This window comes from Anopheles marshallii, assembly GCF_943734725.1.
Source record: "Anopheles marshallii chromosome X unlocalized genomic scaffold, idAnoMarsDA_429_01 X_unloc_170, whole genome shotgun sequence".
NCBI lineage: Eukaryota > Metazoa > Arthropoda > Insecta > Diptera > Culicidae > Anopheles > Anopheles marshallii.
Genome location: NW_026525747.1, coordinates 15,001 through 22,500, shown reverse-complemented (window position 1 = coordinate 22,500; position 7,500 = coordinate 15,001).

Genomic DNA, 7,500 nt, shown 5'->3' with positions numbered 1-7,500 from the left:
ACACTATGTGAGCTATTCCAATCTATGCGTCCAACTGGTGAACATTATGTTGTGAAGGCGAGCTCCACTGTACTTACCACCGGGTATGGTGTTCGTACAACCATCAGTAAACATGTGAACCAACGACGATCGAAGGAATAAATTCCGTTCTCAGCATCGCTGGCTATGATCGGGCAATTTACGGGCTTGCAATCCTCCTATGCACCTGGCAATGTATGGTAGTGTTTCCTGCTGCTTTCCTGATTTGGATGTGTACCATGGCCTTTATCAGGCACTCTCTACTAGCTCCGGAATCGAACCCTGATTCCCGCTTCCCGTCACAACCATGGTAGTCCTCTACACTACCATCAATAGTTGATGGGGCACAGTCAAGTGAAAGATCGGTACCAGACTTCAACTCAATCGGCCGATTGGTTTAACTAATAAGTGCACCGGTCCTACCACCTTCAGAAGCAGCATTCCCGGCCTGTTGCATGTATTAGCTCTGGTTTTCATCAATCTTCCCCTGCTGTGTTATACTGAGCTTATGCGGTTTCTCGATTGTCGTGCAAAGTGTGTTATCACACATACCCAATATGCTCAACTCTCATGTTCGTTTGACGCACCAAACTTTATTAGTGATGCACCACACAACAGGTTTTAATATACGCGATCGTGTGTGTTTCAGTGTGAACTTGGTGCGCCAAGTCCATTTGTGATGCATCACTTAGCTAACCATCTTTCGGGACTGTTTAGGGTATGTGCTCCTCCACATCTATGCTTACTCGTACACATTCTCTGTCAATAGGTTTAAGATCGGGCATTCTACCATATCATTGCCTTAATGCTTTCAAATCAAGGCTACCAGGGTAGCCTAATTGCGTTCGAAACTCAACTTGTGAGCTGTCGGCCCTAGAAGTTTTTTAGGCTGCTAGGACCTCTCTCTATATTTTGCCTTTGGACTTCTCGAAGCTCAACTTGTGAGCAGTTCCATGCACCACTACCCGTATCTCTTAGCTTAGTTCTAGCCATGTGCGTTCAAAGCTCAACGTTAAGCTGTGTCCTGCACCACAATCGTTATATAATAAGCTTATCTCTAAGCTTTTTTGCGTTCAATGCTCAACGTTAAGCTATCCCTTCGCTTAGAACCTCGCTCTACATTTTGCCTTTGGACTTCTCGAAGCTCAACTTGTGAGCAGTTCCATGCACCACTATAGGTATCTCTTAGCTTAGTTCTAGCCATGTGCGTTCAAAGCTCAACGTTAAGCGGCCTCATGCACCACAACCCTTGTATCTTAAGCTTATCTCTAAGCTTTTTTGCGTTCAATGCTCAACGTTAAGCTATCCCTTCGCTTAGAACCTCGCTCTATATTCAACTTTCAGATACCTCAAAGCTCAACTTATGTGGTCTGCTATTGCTCTTGAACGGGTACAATATCTGACAGAGGGGGGTTTTTGGCCCAAATTATGCATTATTAGTTTAACCTCCGTCGCAGAACCACATTTGACCAGGTCGAGAAAAAAATTTTTTCGTGACGACCTGGTCCCCCATAGTAGGGAATGAACATGACATCTTAACCATATTTGACCATTTTCAAATTTCTCGTCGCGGAATCATGACTTTACTAGTAAAATTTGTTCCGGGTAGGGACCTCCCATACAAAATTTTCATCGCTCCAAAAGTGATTTCGTTTCACTTTTCAACATTTACAAGGTCCATAAATCATGTTTTGAGACGATATGGAAAAAAAAATTTTTTGCCCGTCTCGACCAACTCGACCGATGGTGACCACAGCAGGGTGCTCCATACAAATTTTCCTTATGTGGAATTTTCAGTGTAAAATAAGGTTTCTCCAATCGATCGCGGGTTTCACTTTTCATCATTTGCTAGGTCTAACTATGATGTTTTGAGTGGTCCCGCAAAAATTTTTTCTCTTGGCCAGTCGACCCTTTCGTCCATGTCGGTGTGTTCTGCAGTAGGGTGCTCCATACAAATTTTCCTTATGTGGAATTTTTCAGTGTAAAATAAGGTTTCTCCAATCGATCGCGGGTTTCACTTTTCATCATTTGCTAGGTCTAACTATGATGTTTTGAGTGGTCCCGCAAAAATTTTTTCTTGGACCGGGCCTTCCTTCCCGGCCCTGTCGGTGTGCTCTGCAGTAGGGTGCTCCATACAAATTTTCCTTATGTGGAATTTTTCAGTGTAAAATAAGGTTTCTCCAATCGATCGCGGGTTTCACTTTTCATCATTTGCTAGGTCTAACTATGATGTTTTGAGTGGTCCCGCAAAAATTTTTTCTTGGACCGGGCCTTCCTTCCCGGCCCTGTCGGTGTGCTCTGCAGTAGGGTGCTCCATACAAATTTTCCTTATGTGGAATTTTTCATTGTAAAATAAGGTTTCTCCAATCGATCGCGGGTTTCACTTTTCATCATTTGCTAGGTCTAACTATGATGTTTTGAGTGGTCCCGCAAAAATTTTTTCTTGGACCGGGCCTTCCTTCCCGGCCCTGTCGGTGTGCTCTGCAGTAGGGTGCTCCATACAAATTTTCCTTATGTGGAATTTTTCAGTGTAAAATAAGGTTTCTCCAATCGATCGCGGGTTTCACTTTTCATCATTTGCTAGGTCTAACTATGATGTTTTGAGTGGTCCCGCAAAAATTTTTTCTTGGACCGGGCCTTCCTTCCCGGCCCTGTCGGTGTGCTCTGCAGTAGGGTGCTCCATACAAATTTTCCTTATGTGGAATTTTTCAGTGTAAAATAAGGTTTCTCCAATCGATCGCGGGTTTCACTTTTCATCATTTGCTAGGTCTAACTATGATGTTTTGAGTGGTCCCGCAAAAATTTTTTCTTGGACCGGGCCTTCCTTCCCGGCCCTGTCGGTGTGCTCTGCAGTAGGGTGCTCCATACAAATTTTCCTTATGTGGAATTTTTCAGTGTAAAATAAGGTTTCTCCAATCGATCGCGGGTTTCACTTTTCATCATTTGCTAGGTCTAACTATGATGTTTTGAGTGGTCCCGCAAAAATTTTTTCTCTTGGCCAGTCGACCCTTTCGTCCATGTCGGTGTGCTCTGCAGTAGGGTGCTCCATACAAATTTTGCTTATGTGGAATTTTTCAGTGTAAAATAAGGTTTCTCCAATCGATCGCGGGTTTCACTTTTCATCATTTGCTAGGTCTAACTATGATGTTTTGAGTGGTCCCGCAAAAATTTTTTCTTGGACCGGGCCTTCCTTCCCGGCCCTGTCGGTGTGCTCTGCAGTAGGGTGCTCCATACAAATTTTCCTTATGTGGAATTTTTCAGTGTAAAATAAGGTTTCTCCAATCGATCGCGGGTTTCACTTTTCATCATTTGCTAGGTCTAACTATGATGTTTTGAGTGGTCCCGCAAAAATTTTTTCTTGGACCGGGCCTTCCTTCCCGGCCCTGTCGGTGTGCTCTGCAGTAGGGTGCTCCATACAAATTTTCCTTATGTGGAATTTTCAGTGTAAAATAAGGTTTCTCCAATCGATCGCGGGTTTCACTTTTCATCATTTGCTAGGTCTAACTATGATGTTTTGAGTGGTCCCGCAAAAATTTTTTCTTGGACCGGGCCTTCCTTCCCGGCCCTGTCGGTGTGCTCTGCAGTAGGGTGCTCCATACAAATTTTGCTTATGTGGAATTTTTCAGTGTAAAATAAGGTTTCTCCAATCGATCGCGGGTTTCACTTTTCATCATTTGCTAGGTCTAACTATGATGTTTTGAGTGGTCCCGCAAAAATTTTTTCTTGGACCGGGCCTTCCTTCCCGGCCCTGTCGGTGTGTTCTGCAGTAGGGTGCTCCATACAAATTTTCCTTATGTGGAATTTTTCAGTGTAAAATAAGGTTTCTCCAATCGATCGCGGGTTTCACTTTTCATCATTTGCTAGGTCTAACTATGATGTTTTGAGTGGTCCCGCAAAAATTTTTTCTTGGACCGGGCCTTCCTTCCCGGCCCTGTCGGTGTGCTCTGCAGTAGGGTGCTCCATACAAATTTTCCTTATGTGGAATTTTCAGTGTAAAATAAGGTTTCTCCAATCGATCGCGGGTTTCACTTTTCATCATTTGCTAGGTCTAACTATGATGTTTTGAGTGGTCCCGCAAAAATTTTTTCTTGGACCGGGCCTTCCTTCCCGGCCCTGTCGGTGTGCTCTGCAGTAGGGTGCTCCATACAAATTTTGCTTATGTGGAATTTTTCAGTGTAAAATAAGGTTTCTCCAATCGATCGCGGGTTTCACTTTTCATCATTTGCTAGGTCTAACTATGATGTTTTGAGTGGTCCCGCAAAAATTTTTTCTTGGACCGGGCCTTCCTTCCCGGCCCTGTCGGTGTGCTCTGCAGTAGGGTGCTCCATACAAATTTTCCTTATGTGGAATTTTTCAGTGTAAAATAAGGTTTCTCCAATCGATCGCGGGTTTCACTTTTCATCATTTGCTAGGTCTAACTATGATGTTTTGAGTGGTCCCGCAAAAATTTTTTCTTGGACCGGGCCTTCCTTCCCGGCCCTGTCGGTGTGCTCTGCAGCAGGGTGCTCCATACAAATTTTCCTTATGTGGAATTTTCAGTGTAAAATAAGGTTTCTCCAATCGATCGCGGGTTTCACTTTTCATCATTTGCTAGGTCTAACTATGATGTTTTGAGTGGTCCCGCAAAAATTTTTTCTTGGACCGGGCCTTCCTTCCCGGCCCTGTCGGTGTGCTCTGCAGTAGGGTGCTCCATACAAATTTTCCTTATGTGGAATTTTTCAGTGTAAAATAAGGTTTCTCCAATCGATCGCGGGTTTCACTTTTCATCATTTGCTAGGTCTAACTATGATGTTTTGAGTGGTCCCGCAAAAATTTTTTCTTGGACCGGGCCTTCCTTCCCGGCCCTGTCGGTGTGCTCTGCAGTAGGGTGCTCCATACAAATTTTCCTTATGTGGAATTTTTCAGTGTAAAATAAGGTTTCTCCAATCGATCGCGGGTTTCACTTTTCATCATTTGCTAGGTCTAACTATGATGTTTTGAGTGGTCCCGCAAAAATTTTTTCTCTTGGCCAGTCGACCCTTTCGTCCATGTCGGTGTGCTCTGCAGTAGGGTGCTCCATACAAATTTTGCTTATGTGGAATTTTTCAGTGTAAAATAAGGTTTCTCCAATCGATCGCGGGTTTCACTTTTCATCATTTGCTAGGTCTAACTATGATGTTTTGAGTGGTCCCGCAAAAATTTTTTCTCTTGGCCAGTCGACCCTTTCGTCCATGTCGGTGTGCTCTGCAGTAGGGTGCTCCATACAAATTTTGCTTATGTGGAATTTTTCAGTGTAAAATAAGGTTTCTCCAATCGATCGCGGGTTTCACTTTTCATCATTTGCTAGGTCCAACTATGATGTTTTGAGTGGTCCCGCAAAAATTTTTTCTTGGACCGGGCCTTCCTTCCCGGCCCTGTCGGTGTGCTCTGCAGTAGGGTGCTCCATACAAATTTTCCTTATGTGGAATTTTTCAGTGTAAAATAAGGTTTCTCCAATCGATCGCGGGTTTCACTTTTCATCATTTGCTAGGTCTAACTATGATGTTTTGAGTGGTCCCGCAAAAATTTTTTCTTGGACCGGGCCTTCCTTCCCGGCCCTGTCGGTGTGCTCTGCAGTAGGGTGCTCCATACAAATTTTCCTTATGTGGATTTTTCAGTGTAAAATAAGGTTTCTCCAATCGATCGCGGGTTTCACTTTTCATCATTTGCTAGGTCTAACTATGATGTTTTGAGTGGTCCCGCAAAAATTTTTTCTTGGACCGGGCCTTCCTTCCCGGCCCTGTCGGTGTGCTCTGCAGTAGGGTGCTCCATACAAATTTTGCTTATGTGGAATTTTTCAGTGTAAAATAAGGTTTCTCCAATCGATCGCGGGTTTCACTTTTCATCATTTGCTAGGTCTAACTATGATGTTTTGAGTGGTCCCGCAAAAATTTTTTCTTGGACCGGGCCTTCCTTCCCGGCCCTGTCGGTGTGTTCTGCAGTAGGGTGCTCCATACAAATTTTCCTTATGTGGAATTTTTCAGTGTAAAATAAGGTTTCTCCAATCGATCGCGGGTTTCACTTTTCATCATTTGCTAGGTCTAACTATGATGTTTTGAGTGGTCCCGCAAAAATTTTTTCTTGGACCGGGCCTTCCTTCCCGGCCCTGTCGGTGTGCTCTGCAGTAGGGTGCTCCATACAAATTTTCCTTATGTGGAATTTTCAGTGTAAAATAAGGTTTCTCCAATCGATCGCGGGTTTCACTTTTCATCATTTGCTAGGTCTAACTATGATGTTTTGAGTGGTCCCGCAAAAATTTTTTCTTGGACCGGGCCTTCCTTCCCGGCCCTGTCGGTGTGCTCTGCAGTAGGGTGCTCCATACAAATTTTGCTTATGTGGAATTTTTCAGTGTAAAATAAGGTTTCTCCAATCGATCGCGGGTTTCACTTTTCATCATTTGCTAGGTCTAACTATGATGTTTTGAGTGGTCCCGCAAAAATTTTTTCTTGGACCGGGCCTTCCTTCCCGGCCCTGTCGGTGTGCTCTGCAGTAGGGTGCTCCATACAAATTTTCCTTATGTGGAATTTTTCAGTGTAAAATAAGGTTTCTCCAATCGATCGCGGGTTTCACTTTTCATCATTTGCTAGGTCTAACTATGATGTTTTGAGTGGTCCCGCAAAAATTTTTTCTTGGACCGGGCCTTCCTTCCCGGCCCTGTCGGTGTGCTCTGCAGTAGGGTGCTCCATACAAATTTTCCTTATGTGGAATTTTCAGTGTAAAATAAGGTTTCTCCAATCGATCGCGGGTTTCACTTTTCATCATTTGCTAGGTCTAACTATGATGTTTTGAGTGGTCCCGCAAAAATTTTTTCTTGGACCGGGCCTTCCTTCCCGGCCCTGTCGGTGTGCTCTGCAGTAGGGTGCTCCATACAAATTTTGCTTATGTGGAATTTTTCAGTGTAAAATAAGGTTTCTCCAATCGATCGCGGGTTTCACTTTTCATCATTTGCTAGGTCTAACTATGATGTTTTGAGTGGTCCCGCAAAAATTTTTTCTCTTAGCCAGTAGACCCTTTCGTCCATGTCGGTGTGTTCTGCAGTAGGGTGCTCCAACCAAGTTTTCCTAATGAAAGTTTTTCGTGGTTTCGTGTTAGTTAAAAACTCCGGAACTTGGCTTATTTTCACCATAATTTCCACATATGGTGACCAACTCAATAAACGTTTTGTGCGTATCCTATGGACAGTTTTTCGCGTTCAACTTGGTGAACTAGGGTTGTTTTCCCGAAGGGTAAAAAAATCTGGACTTAGCCAAATTTTGAAATCTCCAACCAATCTTGGCCTGTTAGATTATCTTGGTTGGGTTGCTATGGGCTGCTACGGCCTACTTGATAGGCAATGTTTCAACTCTTGGAAGCTTTCGTGGTTGTTTAGAACTGTCCATGGCCTTCTTGATAGAAATGGCTTATCGTGGCCATGGACTTAGCAACATTTTGAGATCCAATCTTGGCCTGTTAGATTATCTTGGT